This window comes from Mya arenaria, chromosome 1, assembly GCF_026914265.1.
Source record: "Mya arenaria isolate MELC-2E11 chromosome 1, ASM2691426v1".
In the NCBI taxonomy this organism is placed as follows: domain Eukaryota; kingdom Metazoa; phylum Mollusca; class Bivalvia; order Myida; family Myidae; genus Mya; species Mya arenaria.
This window is the reverse complement of record NC_069122.1, coordinates 14,148,307-14,168,929: the sequence shown is the minus strand read 5'-3', so window position 1 is coordinate 14,168,929 and position 20,623 is coordinate 14,148,307. Positions and strand designations below refer to the sequence as shown.

The window sequence follows — 20,623 nt, the reverse complement described above, 5'->3', positions numbered from 1 at the left end:
AGGGTCGAAATAAAACAGTCAGGTTTCATCGCAAGTGACTATCTTCTCAAGAAAACGGTTTCCTTCCTTTTAGTACCGAGCTAAGGATCGGCGTGATTCCCGTACTCTTTTGCTCATCTCATCTTCTGTCAGCAGCCGTGGAACCCAACGCGCACTCACTCGACTCATTTTCAAACTGTCTCATTATCCTCCGTACCGACCCATAACTCATGTCCAACATCTTGCATATTTCATAAAGAGTGACTCGACGATCAGCGTCAACGATGTTTTTTACGGCCTCGACGTCACACACTGTAGTTTGTGAAACCGGTCGACCAGACCTCACGTCGTCACAAATGCTTTCCCGCCCCTCACTGAACCGCTTGTGCCACTTGTAAACGAGCATTCGCTTCACTTGAGTTTCACTCGATGCTTCATTCATCAGTTTAAGTGTTTGCGATGGAGTTTTCCCTAGGTTTACACAGAACTGTATCACTGCCCGTTTTATCAATCTGTCTTCTGGCGTCATTTTAAACAAAATTTAACTATTCCGTTCAAGCTAAAATGTTTCCTTTGAAATAAACAAACAAACGCACTGACTTAAAACTTCACTTCATCACACGTTATTAACGTCACGTCAAATGTGCAAACCTTCGCGCCGTTTTATTGGTTTCAATGTGAGTGGTCAACAAAACAAGATATTGTGATGGGTTATTTTAGCAACTGCGGAGGAATGCGCGACCACCTGTTTCCATAGTGATCACTACGTTGTCGTTATAACATGCTTTACGATGAATCTCGCATTCTTAATTTCAAATTACCTGATTATTATTGTATGAAAGTTTAAAAGATATGCTGCATATTGTTTTCATTTTATCAAGCTTTTCCACGAACTTCTGGCTATGCCCTTGTATATAAATCTCTTATAAATTTGCCAAATAAAATTCAACATGGGTAAACAATTATAAAAAAATAACGTATTTTATGTATTGTAACATATTTATAAAAAATAGTCACTTGAATCAAATGAACATTTTCAATGTACTTTCTTTCTCGCGGAAAGTGGACATTTCATCTTACTCCAACAAGTGTGGGGTATGGTTGATTCTCTTCGTGACTGAAATCAACTTTTTTAAACACTTGGTGCATTTCAAATGTAGTCCATATAAACATCCCCTTCAGATTCTTTGACGATTGCATTTCCATGGGAGATCACTGCGTAGGATAAACATACAAGTGTTGTTTAGCCACACTGTGGTTTCAATTATGTCAGGGGCGTAGCTACCCCTCTATTCATGAGGATTCATAAATGTGCTGGGGGTTCGGGGCAAACTTGAAAATTTTGAAAACCATGGTGCAATCTAGTGCATTCTGGGCGTTCCGATGTGCATTATTTAGTACTGGAAAATAACCAGTTTTAGATTCATGTAGTCAAGTTCGCATACTGCAACTTTGGTTGATTTTTTTGTCAGAATCATGTGGATTCAGCCGCGTATTCATGTATAGGCGGCTACACGCCTGTATGTTGTGCATATAAATGTATAATTTGGTTTAAATGGTGCATCCTTAATATAACACCTCCTTGCTGCTACACCAATAGAAACTTCATGGGATGTTAATAGTAAAAGAACTAGCACTGACGTTCCCATATTTGTCTGGGTCATTTAAATAATAGAAAACAATTTACAAGATAAACAAATTTGTTTTGACTTCTTTAATGAATTATATAAAAAACATTGTACAAAGATATCATGACACTTTTAAACAATAAGTATGGTTGTTAATTAAACAGTATGCTAGCTTTAACGATTTAGGCAAACCATTGGAATTTTACAGCGGTCTTAAAAGGTGTATTTAAAGCTGCAATCTCAACGATTGATCGTTTTGACTACCGGTACTCTTTTATTGTTTGTCTATAAATGGACAATTTTTTTGCATAAATGTCTAGACCCAATTTTAAGTGATATAAGAATGCTGAAAAAAGATCAGATAGCAGTTTATCATATTTATGTTAAAAAAATGATGTTTTATGGCTAAAAGCATTACGAACAATTTAATGTAAATGAAATTTTCGGCACTTTTACATTTCTGATGGGTTTTATTGTGAATTATCTAATATGACTGAATTAAAGGAATGATAACCAAATCAGCAGATTTTGAGACAATTTTGTGTCTTAACTGACAATCTGTAAGAGTGCAGCTTTAAGTGTTGATCTAAAGCTTCATATACACATTGTTATATTGTCAATAACTGTTTAAAAGGTCTCATGTACTAAATAAGATAATAATTTTTATACAATATCTAAAATTGATCAAAATAAATAAAGTACCATTATACCTATTTCTTAAAAGTGCCTTTTCTCATCTGACAATACCATTCAAAGCCATCATTTCAACTATGAATTTATTTTTAACTTTCAACTTTTCTATAGCATATGCAACAAAATATACCAAAAATACAAGCCATGAACAATATGGTTGTTCAACTTGCATTATCTTTGGCCTTTTGAAACGACCATTTTCCAGTTTTGTCTATTTGTAAGTTATGCCCTGAGGAATAAAGTATGACTGTATGAATCATAAAAAGCAATAAAAACACTAAAAATATGCCCCAACCCCTGTTATTTCTAATACAGTAGTAAAATCAAGAAATTAAACATTTAGAGCTGCACTCCCACAGATATACCGTTTTCACAACTTTTTTTGTTTTTGAATGAGCAATTTTTTGCGTAATTATCTGCAAACCAATGATAAAAGATTGCTGACAAAAGATCAGATCACAGATTTCATATTTCCGTTCAAAAATTAATGTTACTAACGGTTTAAGAAAAGTGCATAAAACATCAATGTTTTAACTTAAATAGAAAAATCTGCCATTTAATTTTTCGCAAAAATTGGATGGTTCCAATCCAAGACATAAAATGAGAAAAGTTGTCAAAACGTCCAAAATGTGAGAGTGCAGCTTTAACGTTTGAAAGTAACTCTGTTTGCCTCGTGCCCCTGAACAGGGTTTAATTATATTATATGCCCAGTGGGTTTGTCCCTGTATATTTGATTGTATGATTGCAGTAATGGATAATGGTCTAATTATCTTCTGACAATTTTTCACCAATTTTAAAGAAACAGAAAACACATATTAAGCTCATATAACGCTGTACAATTTAATCTCATTCATTAGGATGAGAAAAATTCCCTAAAAATATTAATTGTGGAAACATATCTCATTTAAATACATACAGGAAATGGCGACATCATTTACCCTTTAGTATGAAAAATGCAGTTTCCTGATATTTGAATAGCGGTTCTTTATTTAAGCATCTCAATTCATTCAACATACACATAGTATGTATCAAGTTTCAAAGGAAACCAAATCATCGTAACGATGGTTTTCAAAGCAAATATTCACACTCTTGACGAACTTCTTTTCCTAGTTTCAACTTTTGAGACTTTTTGATGAGCCTGCACCTTCCCCCTCTTATGATGTGGCTTCAAGCAATAAAGCTACCAGCTCAAGTTGCACAACTGGTGAACAAGACTGCTGATAGTCGACAAACTGCACACCTGATGCCATGATAAATCATGTCCATCGACTTCCAGAATGAAGAAATGACGCAGCACAGAATTGATTTCAATTGGACCTCTCTGTACTTTCATCCCCTTGTTGTAGTCAAAGACTATATCTAAGTGTGCAGTGCGGGATCTTGAGAAGCTTTCTGCTCCTCTGATGAAGTAAGTTTGGCAGAGTGTGAAACTCCTGTCTACTCATATGCCTGGACACATGTGATCTATGTCTTCTTGTGTGTGCCCAACCATCACCTGAAATTGTTTTAGAGGAAGTTAGTGCTTGATTACAAGTCAATGTGACAAAACAAGGTCTTTCATTTATGCCACCAAGAACTAGTATTCCAAGTTTCATAACTCGTATGTTAACTCAAAGCAATTGAGCAGAAACTGTTTGGTAATTAATTTTAAGTCACTGCTTCCACTTATACTATCAGTAATTATGAACGTGAACCGACTGACCCAAATGCTATTCTAAATAATTTTTATGTGCAGAAACCTTAATCCTATTGACACAAAAGTAATCCAATAGTATGTCTTCACAAACCATTCTACAACAATATTTTGTCAATTTAACTCAAAGATTGATTATTGTTTTTTTGTCAGACAAACACAGAGATGGCCCTATATCGCTCACCTGATTTGAGAAAGGATTCTAACTTAGTTATTGTTTGGACACTAACTGGACACTTTTGGTCTGACTTTATAATGCTGCTGGTGAAAATATTAAAAGTCCCTAAATAATGGGCTTACAAAAACATGAAATAAAATGTATTTGTTTAAAAATTACAAAGGGCCATAACTCTTACAATATTTAAGTTTGTATTGAGCAGAATAAAAGGCTTTGCCTAAAATACAAACTTAAAACTATATTTACAAGTAAAACAAAACAAGAGCACCGCGAAACGGAGCATTATACGCCCGAAGAAGATTCGGCTCGAGGTCCTTTTAATGTAGTGATGATTTGTATAAAGTTATTTGAAAATCGCTTTATTAGTTACCAAGTTATGGCCCGGACACGGTATTGCTAACGGACGAGTAACAAAGATGTGGCCCGGACACAGAATTGCTAACGCCCCCCCCCCCCCCATGGTGATTCTAGTCTTTCAGGTATGGACCTGGAAATTGCGCGCGACACATCCTTTTAATGTAGTGATGATTTGTATAAAGTTATTTGAAAATTGCTTTATTAGTTACCAAGTTATGGCCCGGACACGGAATTGCTAACGGACGGACAGACGGACGGACGGACAGACAGACGGACAGACGATGGAGGCCATAACATAATACGACCCTTCGGGCGTATAAAAATCTACAAATATGTTTTTTGTATCTGGTTTTTGAGAGAGAATGATCGGAAGAAAACATCACACATTTACAATCATATTAAAAAATAATTTAGTTTTTTTTTTAAATTATATTCTATTTCAAAAACACTGCAAAAGACAAGACACTTACGTTTCAATTTCTTGATTTCAATTTCTTGATTTAATACATTGATGATTATCAATTCTTATGAAGCGAGATGGATCTTACACTCTGACCAGTGCAACGTGCATGTTCTTAGTTGCTCAGTTATTACCTTTCTTAAAATTCTCCTCTTGATCTGAGCCACGCCAAAATGATGGGAGATGCTTTTGTTGTATTTTCCATCGGAATGTATAGCACCTCTGTGTTTCTGTTTGTCTCCTGAAATAGTAAAAGTTTATTAATAATAATCACAATAATAATAATCAGTGACTTTTACTGAAATTATTTTCACCGATTGTGCCTTGCACATTGGGGAACAAAGTTGACTTCTGAGGAGAAGATTTTTCCATATAGACATATATCAAAAAGTAACTCCGCACCCTGGAGCAATGATTTTTATGAATCAATATCCGGTGAAGAAAATTCATACAGGGTATTGAAACATTTTTTTGCTTCAAATGAAGACTTTTAAAAAAGATAACTTAACTAGCTCTTCATCATATTAAATAAAAATTAGCAGTCTATGCCGCACACGGAGCCCCGCATTTGATCTTTTACCATAGTTTGATTGAGAGTTAAGTTTCACATCGACAAGTCTTTACAGGTCTATTAAAGCTGCACTCTCACAGATTGAACGTTTTGAAAAAGGTTATAATTTTTATCTTGGAATGAACCAATGTATGCAAAATGCATGGAAACCTGTGATATAAGACGGCTGACAAAAAATGTCTTTGAATTCCCGTCAAACATGTCCGAACCAAATTCAAACTTTGGATAATCACTGTGATTCACGATGAAATTCAGCACTTCTTGCCCAGTATATATACGTTTACTTTAAGCGGAAGGCAAATTAAAACAAACACATTTGTCCGAAAATTAATCAAGCTTTAAATGGTAGTAGAATTGTCATTTGTTCATGTAATTTTCAAAAATCAGGAAAGGAAATAAATGTTCTCATGTTGCCAATTTAGTCTCGATCATCTAGACGCTTGTATCCAGATCTATATCGTTCATTGACTCTAATTAGAGCGGCTTCATGATTGAGACTAGCCGGTTCTTTGATAATTGTTACGATCGAACAGTGGTTGAAAATGTAAAGTGACACCAGTTTTTTACCTGTTATTGAACAAACTGTTATGTTGGCAGGACTGTCCTCCTCAGCAATGCAAAGAACAGCAATGACTGGCTGGCACTCTGTAAAATGGCGATTAAAACATTATGTCCAATTAAAACTGTCCCATTCTAAACAATCCATCAGCAATATATATAAATGAGCTGCGCCATGTGGAAATGTGTCTTGGGAAGTTGACATCATTCCATGTAATGATGTCATAAAGATGAGCAGAAGACATTACTTACTATGCAGTAAAAGTTCTTACTTTAACAGTAAAGATATCTTTTTTTGAGGAAATTAATCAAAGTGAGCTCTTTTATGTCATGTTTCTACAGTACCGTAGGTCTTGTACACATCTATGTTACATATATAAATAATAAACAGGAATAAAATGAGGAGTTGTGTACACACTAATTCCTCCTTATGTACTGTGTAACTCAAGAAAAACAATTCATAATTCTAGTAAAAACAATCCATAATTCTAGTAAATCTCTAGAATTCCCTTACTTTTCTCGCTGTACAAAAATGAATGAGGAGTTGCAAACAAGCAGGGCCATAAAACTTTTGCCATTTAAACTGTACCACAACAGCAATTTAAAGACAGTGATACTCATTGATGGAATAGGCACTTAGACAGCTACATTTTCTGAGAAATGGAGATCAGACTAAATTCTCCAGAGATAATTTATAGCTTTATTTGAAATAAAGAACATGTTACAGTGTTTATGTTAAACTTGTTACTTATCCCTGATAACACAATCATTACCTTCAAAATGGTGATAAAATAAAAACAAATATACCTTATTAAACACTGTTTACTATCACATCTGTACCCCCCCCCCCTCCCCCCTTCTTACATACCTAAGCGGCTCTTACCAAAGTAAAGAATGAAAGGTCCACAAGGCCAATTATAAACCATGAACCATGAGAATCCTGTTTACTAATTTGATTTTAAATCACCCAAAAGGCTTTCTACACATAATGGTTCCTTAATTTAAATCTAGCCTCCAAAGTTGTGATTTCATTGAAAGACTTGAGATACCTTATTTAAAAAAATGACGAAAGGAAAGCTTAAACACAGAAGTCTGGACGGGTATACGAGCCTGGAAATAAATACACAAAAGCTCACCATGCTGCTAAGGATTCTTATATAATTCCCGGCCCAAGTTCAGCTGGAGATGTTGATTCCACACGGCTGGATAACCGGCCCAGTGCACCCAAGCTTGGCAGTATCTGCAAGAGGAGGGTGTATATCTGGGAAAACGCATTTATAATCAATTTGCGAAAGTTCTTATCCGCCATAAGTAGTGAACATGTATGTGGCTTATAGATTATCTGAAATGAAGTTTAATAAAGGAGACAAGGTTCGGTCTGGGATCTAAACCTGGATTTTGATGCTGAAAGATTTTGATGCTGAAATTGTAAGTTTTGTTCAAATGAAGTATAAACTTAAAGTGAGTACAGAGATATCTTGAAGCCCAGATTTATCACTTACCTGAAGTTTGTAGGGCTACAATTTGCTGTAAACTGCAGGAACTGTCCCCATGAGCCTTTTGTCTGTTAGGGGAATGGTTACTTAGGTAATTGGTGGTACCACTCTGCATTTCTTATCCACACACAACACAGTGTATCTGAAAATGACAGAGAATGGCCATGCACTTATGAAAGCTATGCTAGAAATACGCCGTTATGAGTGTATCAGATGACATTTCCACACAGAAATTGTGAGGCCACCAATACAGCAGTACTGACATCAATGACGAAAACATATATATTTGTCATGGAGCTGTGCTGGTTCTGTGGCGTCAAAACCACTGCAACTTGGCAATTCACTAGAAACATCTTTTCAAAAAAAAGAAACAACCAATACTGGGTAGCCTTTGTCACCCAGTGAACACCCAGAGCATCTTGTTACTTTGAGCATCTATTTACTTAGAAGTACAATGTAGCGTCATTAAGATCTCAAATTAACAAAAAAGTGTATCCGAAAGCTTTAAATACTGAACGAAGTGTAACTTTGAGGCGGGCTGCGAGCAAATACTTTCAAGGGCAGAAATCTCCCAGAAGTTTGAAAAAGATTATGCAAAGCTCTAGCTTGATGATTTTGGCCCAATTTCAAATTGTTACTCAGTAACACGACGGCGTAAATTTAATCAAACATCAATATAGTTACACAGGAAAATAAGAAATAGCTTTAAACTCTCTCACATTCATGGCAGAGTGTCTGGTGACGGTTAAACATTCAGCCTGGTGACTGGGGTAACATATCTAAATCCCTAAATGGATATTCTGATCCCAGCCAACAGATCAGCGAAACACGAATTGTATTGCGTGTCCAGGGGGGGGGGGGGGGGGGTCCCAAGGATATCTTGACGCAACTTACCATAGCCGCCTTGCGTTTTTGTTCACAAAGCCGGCACACACAGTTCATTCTCAGTTTGCATGTTGTGTACTGAAAAGTTCCAGCTTTCCATGACACTGCAATAAACCTATCCATGAATTAAAACAAATTAACAAATAACTACCAGGTAATTATGGAAACATAAATGTCATTTTTTACTTAAATTATTGATAAATACAACTTATATTGCAGTCAAACTGGATAAAATATCAGGAAAATGTGTCCTGTTCCAAAAAGTGTGTTTTGAAGTTGCAGACAATAGACCAAAGACCAAGAATTTAAGTGTTCAGACAGGGGCAGGCAAATCTTAAAAAAAATATCAAAATTTTAAAACTTAAATAAAACTAAAATTATACAAACCTTATATAAATCATGTGTTAACTTGAAAATACATACAAGAATACAATGTACACATAATCAAATGCTACCTCAGAGAATCATTTTTTTCAAGAACTACTTAAAGGGGTACTGTTACCCGCAAGCCTTTCGTTGTGGGCCGACACCTTTAAACCTCTTTCCCGCACATTAATTAAACACGTCTTATGTTTTGTCAGTGCCGGTTTTGATGACCAGTATAAATCCAAAAGCAGTTTTTCTGCCAAAATTTACCCAAATGATTTGGATGAATGCTTAACAAGAAAGTGCAGTGTACACAATCAAATAAAGTATTTAGTGTTCCAGCAATAATGAGCAATCTGAAATCTGACCCCTTACATTCCTTAAATATTCACAAAGTGTTAAGTTCATGTGTTTGTTATCTTTTTATGATTCAAATGGTAAAAAAATGGTGCAAATGTGAGAAGCCCTGAAGAGGAAAACTGATATTTTAATAGAAATAGTGATGAAATCACTGACATTATGTTTACTTAGCAACTAAAGCAACAGACCAACCAGACCTACCAGTATGCTAATCTATATTTAACTGCTAAATTTTAAAAACCCAAAACATACAGATAAGATCTGTGGCGCAGTTGTTTACATTGTGTGATATAAATGCATATATTTTTGTTGGTGATTAGTTTAAATCCAACTGAAGCAATCTCTTATCAATGTAAACCTTAGTTCATCCAACAAATTAAATATTTGAATGTTAGAGGATTTGTTTTCAGAAGATCAGCAATAATGTTTTTTCTTTAATTGTCTCAATGAAAAATGTAATGTTCAAGTTTATAGGCGCTGTTTTATCTGAGAATTTCCCTGGGTGTGAACCGCTTACTGTGTCCAAGTTATCCAAGCTGGATCTAAGACATTACTACAATATGGGCAATTTGCTCTGCCATTTTTATAGATAATACCCGGTAGTGTATTCCAAAGGTATTCTTTTGGTACATTGAACTCACAACAATATTTGAACTCCTGACGTCCAGCACCGCTGTCAGATTATCTAATCCAACCACTATGCCATTGCATGCTCTATACTGAACGAAAGATAAATGAATACTCACAATTTTGAACAGTATTTTTTTGGTCACAGATAGCAACCTTTTAATCCCACTTAATCCTGTCTTCCCTATTTGGCAAACGGAGAATTTTTAGAAAATTTGTTATCTGATGATCCTGTAAATTTTGTGTGGATTGACTAAATACTGTTCGAATTTAGCAAATCAAAACTAACATTTTGGGTTTATTCAGTGTAGACCCTAAAATATCAATTTTGATTTATAAGTATGTAGGTTTGTTTAAAAGCTCAGTACAGTTTACTTTACTTGTTAAGTTATCCAATTTCTGTAAAAAAATATTACTAAACTTGACTATAAAATACTGTAGGGGGGCGTGTCGTAAAGTTAAGAAAAAATCCAAATAATGCAACAGTCAATTGCAGCATGGGCCCCCAAGGTCCTGCTAATAGCGGGGACTTTGACTTTCGGTCCAGCCAATCCCAGGTAAAATTCCCGCTCTGCACAGACAAACAGCTGGTAAAAGCCCTGTCAAATGAATTATGATCATTTCGTAACCGCTCATTGTTGGTCATTTCGTAACCATTGTGTTAGTCAATTCGTACCCGTTAAGAAATCGAATGGTCATATCTTAACCGTTGACTCCTATAATTATGAGGAATTAATTTAATACCATTTGAATTTACAAAATAAGTTTACTGTAAGTATAAAACATAAAAATAACAACATAAACAAAGTTAAATCTAGTAGTTGTATTCCTTCTTTATTCCTAATAGTGTAGTGCGATTTGCCAATAAACTCTGAAACTATGACAAATAGAAACATTCACACTAGCTATTTTTTTATGTTGCGAAGGAAATATTATAAGCAGGCTGAATATTAAATGTAATAATTTTTTAATTCATAGATGTTCTACCATTGAGAGGAATTGTGACCTTAAGCCAATATTTTTTAAATATATAGACCATATTACTTTAGAATTTCTTTTTCATTAAATTGCATAGAAGTATTGTAAAATGTAGTGAGTTTGCCGAATGAGATTATGCGCTTTTTATATGCTTATTGTATTAAGAATGTGCCGATATGTTTAATTTTGTATCTTGTTATTGGAAATTAATACCATAAGGCCAAATAAAAAATAGGTGTGTTTCAGGTAACACTGCTAAAAAAAATAGGGTAGGTAGGTCGGAATATTTTTTTTATTTTTTTATTATTTTTTTTTGATATATTGATTTCAGTAACTGTTGACTCAGAAAGTAACAAAAATAAAAGTCATCAATTTTCAGGTTTATCAGTAGTTTTTAAACATGTTACATGCTTCAAAGGAAACATTCTTTATTTGTCTGGTTAAATACTTTTGACAATGATGGTTGGATTTCAACTAAGTTATGGTACACCACTCTGCTATTATTTGAGACTTTCCAGGAACGGTTTTACTTTTCTTTATGCACCCGTTTGCTTTCAATCACCCTCTGTAGAATACTAACCTCCTTGAAACATAATTACATGAAGAGTGGGACGGCAAATTTACCATATAAGCCATTAGCCAAGGAAACCTCAATGCTGTCAAGAGGACCTTGGGGTTCAGGTTTGAAGAACAAGTAACATGCAGGTTTTATTGCAAAAATTGCACACTTAAGTCTGACATATCAATCCGAAAGTCAGTATCTGACACATTTGTATCTGACAAGAAAATATAGTTCAAGAATTGAAACATACCTGCCACACAAGCACAAACGTAATTCACCTTAAGAGTTCGGACATTCTATAAATTCGGACATCCATTATTATTTTCAAAAATAATTTATTTTAGGTACCTAATTTTCGGACACCCAAAGGACATCGACTGAACTTCTACAGTTACTAAGTCTCACAGACAAAAATTATTGATCTTTATCGTTACAATGCCTGGCTAGATTACCTAACCGTATACATCACTGTGATAAGTTAGTTGGTTACTACCCATCCTAAACGATTTATTGCCTGGTGAAAAGGATGTGTGATATATTCAATGGAGGATTAAAGAAACAACAAGGGCAATGCAGAGATTAAGAAAACACAGACATGACATGTTTGTAAAACGATCCGCCAATTAACTTTGAAACTTGTATCACACTTTTAATATAGACTTTATGAAGCAATAATCGTACAGTAATACTCATTGAAACATCAATCATGCCAAGAAATACCAGCCAATTTTTCCACTTTTCATTTCTACACAAGAGCCAATTTCAGCTACACATTAACCCCTAATTGACCGAGAATCTGACCATGTGTTTAATCATGTTTTCATATCTAGGGAGTTGCTGTAGTTTGGGTCAAGATTTGGAAGAATGTATTTAATTTTGCCCAGAAAGACGTGAAGAAGTATCAAGTGTTAACTACAATTAATTAAAATTACAGAGTACTTAATTTAGTAAAACTTATTATTTACTTATTCTTAAACAAAAATATGATGTTTTTAATGAGTAACATTATCGTTTTAGACATACATGTGTATGACAGATGTTAATGAAAATGGTATGCTTAACCAACCGTTTTATTTGGAATGAAAATGTAATCTATATTACATTATATATGAATCTGGCCGTCTCGTAGGTCAAATTATATTTAAGGGTATGCTTTACTAAGCGTATGGATATTGATTTTAAAATGTCAGATTTATTGGGTTCACATTTTTTAACAAAAACACACACTCTTATTGTTCATTTTTAAAGCTTTGTTGTTTTTATTTCACTGTATAAAATATTGAGTTCGTAAGTATACGTATACACCATGGAAAATGGGAAATATAAACGAAACTTGAAAAAATATATCACATTGGCGAAACTGAATCTCCGAATGTTAAATTTACTCCAATTTTGTTCATATTATCATGAACACATGAGGCGGTTAAAATGCATTTTCGTATAACTGATTGGGATTTGTTTTTGCAATGTTTCAATCTAAAAAAATTGCTTAGTTTTGTGTTCATCTGGCAGTGTCTTCATACCGTGACCTGTGAAAGAACATGTTTTGACCGACATAAACTCACAACAATGGTCGCTGTCCTTGAGTGACTCCTTTTCTGTAAAATATTGACCCACCCCCACCCCAAATAATAACATGACTCAGAACGTTACTGTAAACAGGTATTTAACCCCACCGAACAGAACCGACTATGTTGGTCATTTAATATGTGTGCTCTTAAGTCTTAGTAATACAGGTGGTAATGCTGCAGCTATTGTTGTTGATACTGCCACTACTGCTTCTGCTATTGCCAATGTCAACACCACCGTCAGCACCACCACAACCACCACCACCACCACCACCACCACCGATGATGATGATGATGATGATAATGATGATGATGATACCCCTAAACTACTGCCGCTCCTGCTGAATTGTTGTTGTTGTTGTTGCCACTTCTACAACAACAGCTACTACTATTCCTTCTACTAACTATCATATAACTTCTACTGATGCTGCTAATCTTGCGTTAATCAATTATATGTTGCTGTGAATGAAGGAACTAAGCTTTTTGTATCAATGCGAAGACCCTTCATTTATCTATTTATAATGAGCGCAAAGTACAATGAACCCTTAAAGGGACTGTACACCAGATTCGCACCAAAAAAGTTTTCTTCTGTAACGAATCTCAGGACAATTATCTAATGGACTGTGTTACGCTTTATCATAATTGTAAAAAAAAGTACCAAAATGTAAAAAAAAAACTGTGTCGGAGACCGGGTTCTTCAGTTAGTAAGTTTCAATGCATTGTACTCATCGATGCCAAGTTTATGTCAGTTTTCGAAAATTTTCTCTTTTTTTCCGCTATTTTATCATACGGAGTATAGACCCTTTAAGCAGATTTTCGACATCCACAGATAAACAACTCCCCGGTATCATTTTATTAAATATACATGAGTCATAACATTTTGAGCCGGAAGTTGATAAGTTTGACTGAAAGTGAAAGTTTGTGATTCTATTTGTTTCAAAAAACTTCCTCACGCCGGCCAAATCCTAAGAGCCTCTTATAGAACAATACCGTACTCAAGTTGTTAAATTAAACGACTTGATTACGGTATTGTTCTATAAGAGGCTATTAGGATTTGGCCGGCGTGAGGAAAATATTTAGCTGTCGGGGAACTAAGAAATATAGTTAGTACATTTGTACTTGATGTTTTCAATCTTTAAACATAATTAAACATAATAACAAGAGTGTGGTTTAGATAGTTAAATATTGTTATCAAGGAGATTGTTCATAAACAATATCAAAGATGTAATGCTTAGCTTAGTTAATTAATAATTATACTTTTTATAGTTAAGAAAATCATGTCAATACTTAATAATAAACTATTATTGAATTTTTATTTTTATTTTTGACAAGTGTCGTAATCAACAAAATGAGATGAAGCGTTAAATCTAAGAACCATGCACTATAGAAAGATTTTTCCGAAAAATGACCAAAATTATTGCTCCCCTGAATTTCATGCTGGTCTTAATGGCCATTAAATGAAATGAATTAGCTGTACAGCAGATAACTGATAAAAAATTCATGGAGAACCAAGTCAGTCCTTTAACCCTTAGCACAAAACCACTGAATGGAACATAAAGCATATGCTGCTAAAATCCAGGTATATGCTGGCATACAGGGGTTTCCTTCTTAATTGAAAATTGGATAGGATTTCTTGGCATGAAAACAATAAAGTCAACACATTCAATGATACAGGTAACTATTAAATGTGATGAATTAAAGTTATAAATGCAATACTCAAGTTACAATAAAAAAACACCAGACACATTAATCCTGCATAACAATATCCATGCTCTCCATGAGATCCTCGTGGGTATAACTGAGTTATGTGACGTCACAAAATGGGACTGTTTGATCTGAAGCCGATAAAAGGTGTTTATTCATTTCAATGCATGTATAAAATGGTGTTGAATGGGATTTTAACCATCTTGATGAAGGAGCTACAGTGACTTATAGGCGTAATAACCATTGATAACTACGGATAAAATAATAAGTGGTAAAATGCAGACATGAAGAAAAAAGGCAGGTTTACCATACATGTAAATAAAATGTAGAAATGATTATTTTCTATGAATTGGTAGAGCGAAAAATTAATTATTTTAAGGTGTCCGAACTCTAAGGTGAAGTACGGTAAATACATTAAAAAAATCCAACTCTAATATTGTCAACCTTACGTACATACATTTCGTAACAAATGCTTTTCGTACCCAAATCACATTTTTTTCAGGGAAAAATAGGTTAGGGTCGGCGGGAAAAAATAGGGTCGGTCGGGTAACCTGAAACAGACCTATTTTTTTATTTGGCCTAACAAATAATTTAAGGTTGTTTTTTGTCGGTTTCGGATATAAAGTATGCAGAATATGAATCAATTGAGAAAAAAAAAGAAAAAAATTTTGTTCGTTTTAAACAATTCAAACAAATATAGTCAATGAAATAGGTCAAGAATGATCATTTATGTAAACGTAATTTTACTCAAAAATACATCGCGATCAGTCTTTAATTATTGTTTATAAGTAAGCAAAATGTAAGAAAATAATTAACATATTTTGGTAGTATAACAAATCATTTCTACTTTAGCATGATATATATATATCTAATAACTATTGAGTAACATAAATTATTGGCTTGTTACTAGTGAGAATTCGAGTAATGTCTCCCAATTGGTGTCTTGGTTGCTGTGCCATATACATCCAGGTTCGAACAATACACTTAACGAGGTGCTAAGTGTACTATTTATCACCTTGTTAAATGGTGGTTATTATATGAGCAATTGATTACTTGACGGTTACGAATTGACTAACAGAATGGTTACGAAATAACCAAGATCAGCAGTTACGAAATGGTAAGGTTACGAAATGACCAGATCCCCGTCAAATGCCCCTGGGGGCATCCTAGGTTAGGCCCAATCCCTGTTATCAGCGCAAAAACAATAACACGGCATTCACTCAGCACTGCCGGTCCACCTGGAAGGTAAAAACATGGCCCATTTCCCCTGCTATCCCCGGTATAAACAAGACCTGGGCGCCATTGTTACAATTGACTGGTGCATAACTGTGGCAGAATAAGGGAAATATTTTATTGTTGCATTTATTATCAAATATGAGAATATAAGACACATGCAAAAAGCCACAATACGAATTGGTGATAGTGTTCGTTCTGTTCTGCTATTCAAAGGTGATGAGAATGACTAATGACATGACATTGACAAACAAAATGTAAGGCATTTGTATCCTTTGTCTTTTATTTATTAAAATCTGAGATGTTATGGGAGCAAATCACTTTTTAGATTGGAACATACCAAATAATAATAAGCGACGATGTACAGTAGTGGTAAACCAAGTTTGCTAGAAATCAATCGAGTTTCTCCAAAATACAAGCAAAAATTACACCGGATGTTGATACTAGTGATTTAGTTTCGGATGAACAAAATCCGGATAAATCATTTGCTTTTCATCCAAAGGGTGGACGATTTATACAACTGTACAAAAGTCATAAAAATAAACGAAAAAACGTTGAATATGTATTTTAAACACTTACCAAGTTACCATTCTCTTTCTGTAAGAGATGAACGCCATACTGCATAATTGCACGGAGATGGTACCACGGAGATACCCGAAAATTTCCGTTATATTCCGGAAAGTTAAATTTCTGTATACTTGAAAATTTGGATGCTGATGGTACACGAAATATCGAATTTCCTCATTTCTGTTTTTTATGGAATGAAACTTCGGGATAATATACAATAAGCTTTAAATAAAGTAAAACAAATAAAAAATGCTTAGTATATAGCTATTTTTGACCAAAATTATGATTTTTTCCCTGGTCGCCTTAATAGCTATTTTTATGGATACACAAATATACTAACACAAAAGTTTAAGAATATTTTTTTTAATATTAAAAGAGAATAATATTTAAAACAATGAAATGATCTCGTAAATAAACATTCAAGCTTATCAACTTACTGTCAATGGACATTTTTATTGACATTTGATACATCAAATCTGGACTGAAAATATTAAGGAGACCAATTTTTGTCGCCTTAACCCAGCGGTCCCCATAATGCCTAGATTAATATATATATGGTCACCTTAATATCTGTAGTAGATATATATATATATATATATATATATATATATATATATATATATATATATATATATATAAAATAACGAGCTCATATAACCGGCAACCAGTAAAAAAACAGCGATTTTTTTTAAAATATTTCGTTTCAACCGTTAGCTAATTCACGTAAAACGCCGTTTTGGAAGTTTTTACACGCAAGGTTCTTTATCACACATTTTAAGTACAGATTAGTAAGAGTTGTCAACATTGAAAAAATCATATTCCTTTCATAATTTTTATTAACCCATAAGCACTTTCCCATTGAAACGGCGAAATATGTTCACAGATTCATACTAAACCGAAACAAAACAAACATAGCCGTTAAAAAATAATAATTTGTGGTAACTGTTCCAAAGTCTCCGAGTGTTTACGTAAACAACAATATTAAAATGTGGCCGCTCATTTCAGATAAACAATGCACATTGAGCAGGGCAAGTCCAACGTGCCCAATGCTAGTGTTGTTTGAAACTCTACATGAATTGGACAAGAGAAATATTATGGTTAAAATTGAACTGAGGCTTTTCTCATCAATCAATCAAACACCATCAACCCTTAATGCCAAATAAGAACCTTAAATCCATCAAGTTTACGAGGCTTTTGAAATCAATTGGATTTTTTTAATTTATCCGCGATGTATTTTTATTAATCCTGATTAATATCTGAGGAAAGACAGACAATTGGTTACTATTCAGTTTCGAGGCAGTTAGTTGGCACATGATCCCGTTGGAAGAGCACGTCATTGGTCAGCTCCACTTACCTCATACTGCAGTGCTATAAGTTTCAAATTAGAAATACATCAAATATAATGAATTGAAACATTGATGCACTAGGAGAGTATACATGTAGCTGTATAGTTATTGAAATTTAGAAATCAATTAAATGTTCCGTAAAATTGAAGCAAACAGAGTTCACAATTCTGAACCAACACTGGTATTTCAACATACATCCTATTCAATAACATTTTCCCAGACAAATCATTATTAGGCAACACTGCAGGAATGCATCTTTAAGGAACGTATTGAGACATAAATATTCTTTTTACGAATGTGCATATTGTTAAACACTTACCTAAGCGTCGATGACTAGTGGCAATGTATAAGCTTGTCCAATTATTTCGTTTGTTTTTCCATTATCGTAACCGTTGAAGTTCTTAGAAGACTAAACGAAAATAATGTATCTAAATTTGATCCTGCAACAACACTCATCTTCTCTTTGAAATTACAGCAACTTTAGACATTGTTTCATGGTTAATTTCATATGATAATAACAACGTGACAGGTGAACCTGAGCTACCATTCTGCATCCTTTTTAATAATGTAAGTTAAACATTACTAGTTTCTAAATTACACTAAACTAATTATTCTAGTTAATTGGAGGATCCCATGACATTATGCGTCATGTATTTTGTAATTCATGAACTTTTCTTGGAGGAAGAATGCCTTAACAGCATTGCGTAACACGTATGCGATCTTTAATGTCATCGGTGTCGGACTTTCTGGTTTGTTCAATAATCAAAATTACGAATGGAACATCCTATTGCACAAGAGGATAATTGTGTATTTTTTCAGTGTAAGATCGTTATATATTTCACCGAGTAAGCACCAAGAGCTTTTCTAAAATTCTCAATATCTTCAAATAATAAGTGCCTGGCCGATTTTCATAACCATAATTTCATTCAGTCAAAAAAAATGTCTTAAAGTGAACAAAAGTAGAAAGAACAAATCAAATCAAATCAAATCAAATTTTATTTTCAGTCGGTATGACATAACAGAGAAAACATTAGCTATGAATAGCTATTGACCGACTACATATATATATATATATTATTACAAGCATATATCTATATAAAATATTTAAATATTAAAGAGATTGAATCTAATTAAGAATTAGCACATTATTAAGACAAAATATAGATATCACATACTAATACATATGTACATATAAAATATTAAAATATGTAAGAAATTGTACCTAACTAAAAGTAAATTAGCACATGATTAAGACAAAAAATACAGATATCACATACAGTATACACATTTAAAAACTGGGATGCTGGCGCTAATCTTGACCGTCGTCTAAAAAGAACTTAAGATGAAAATTTATAAAAAAAAAAACTGAGAGGAAAAAATAGCACAAGTGTGCGTGTCTTAAAAAGATACTAAAACACATATCAGCTTGAATCAGATTCAAGATGACATGTTAGCACCAGCCTCTCAGAAGTTGCTGCAAACATTTATGCAGTGAACATGCAAGCACATAAATATAATTTTAAGCAAAGGATATCTATGACAAAAGCACTGATTAGAAATAGATATGATTGATGCAATACAGGCTAAGTAAGCACTAAGCATAACTAAACTAAAAAGCAAGACAAAAAGCAAAGCTTGGCAAAAATCAAAGCGTGGCATAATGACAAAAACAGTCAGGGTAGAAACAAAAGAGGGGAAGGTTTAACTATGAAAAGCGCAACAAGAACACCTGCAACTCTGTCCGTTCCATGCGTTGACCAAAATCCGAAACTGACTCAGGTTTGTTTCGTCACGAAAGTGCTAAGGGAGTGAATTCCAGAGTTTGGGCGCTGTTGAACGGAAAGAGTTGAGGCCATACTTTGTACCTCTGCGGTGTTACTATATCTACAAGAATAAGAGTTATTTTTTATTTTAACTAAATCGTGAAGATAAACTGGTGTTTGTTTGTTTATGATCTTAAAGGTTTCTAATGCAATAGTTCTTAATCTTCTAATTTTTAATGATGGTAGATTTGACTTGATTAATAAAGAAGAATATTTTGATGTATGGTCATTGTAGATAAACCGTAATGCTCTCTCTTGAATCTTTTCAATCTTATTAGTATTTACTTCTCCACAGAAATGCCAGGTTAAGGGACAGAAATTGAAGTTTGACATAATAAAAGAGTAGTATATGTTAAGTTTACCTAATTTACAGAGATTTTTCCCACATTTAATTGCCTTGATGCTTTCTTACAGGTGTTTGAAACATGGGTATTGAAATTTAATCTAAAATCTATAGTAACACCTAATAATTTTACTTCTTCTTCGCATGGGATGATACTATTCTCAAGTTTGATGGTTAAATTGCACTTTTTAGATTTAGGACCTATAGCTATGGCTTGAAATTTGTCTGGGTTTGCTTGCATTTTGTTATCTGGAAACCAGTTTATCAAAGAGATACTGTCTTGTTCTAGGGTGTTTTTAACGTCATCTATATTGTGATCAGAATGTGACAGAGTGTTATCGTCAGCATAGTTATATAATTTATTTTTGTTGACAAAGTGGAAAATATCATTTATGAAAATATTAAACAAGACAGGCCCCAGGATAGAGCCTTGGGGCACTCCCTTATAAATATGTTTAAAGTCACTTGTAAATTCACCTAGTTTAACGCATTGGTTCCTATTGCTCAAATAGCATTTGATTAAGTGAAGTGCATTTTCACTAACGCCATAGTATTTTAATTTAAGGATAAGAAAATCATGAGGAAGGCAGTCAAACGCTTTGGAGAGGTCCATCAGTACTGACGCTACATATTTGTTTTCATCTAGTG

General features: G+C 33.9%; 1 long non-coding RNA gene across 5 annotated transcripts; it reads right to left on the bottom strand.

Moving 5' to 3' along the window:
* Positions 1-1,616: 1,616 nt before the first annotated feature.
* Positions 1,617-16,973, bottom strand: LOC128240020 (uncharacterized). Of its 5 annotated transcripts, none has more exons than XR_008262006.1 (7): positions 16,237-16,973; positions 8,508-8,602; positions 7,620-7,755; positions 7,254-7,357; positions 6,127-6,204; positions 5,123-5,229; positions 1,617-3,795 (listed from the first exon to the last, which is right to left on the bottom strand). It is a non-coding gene; the product is annotated as an uncharacterized LOC128240020 (long non-coding RNA). The 5 variants fall into 5 exon arrangements; XR_008262007.1 differs by having other exon boundaries at positions 16,476-16,973; XR_008262008.1 differs by lacking the exon at positions 8,508-8,602.
* Positions 16,974-20,623: the final 3,650 nt, after the last annotated feature.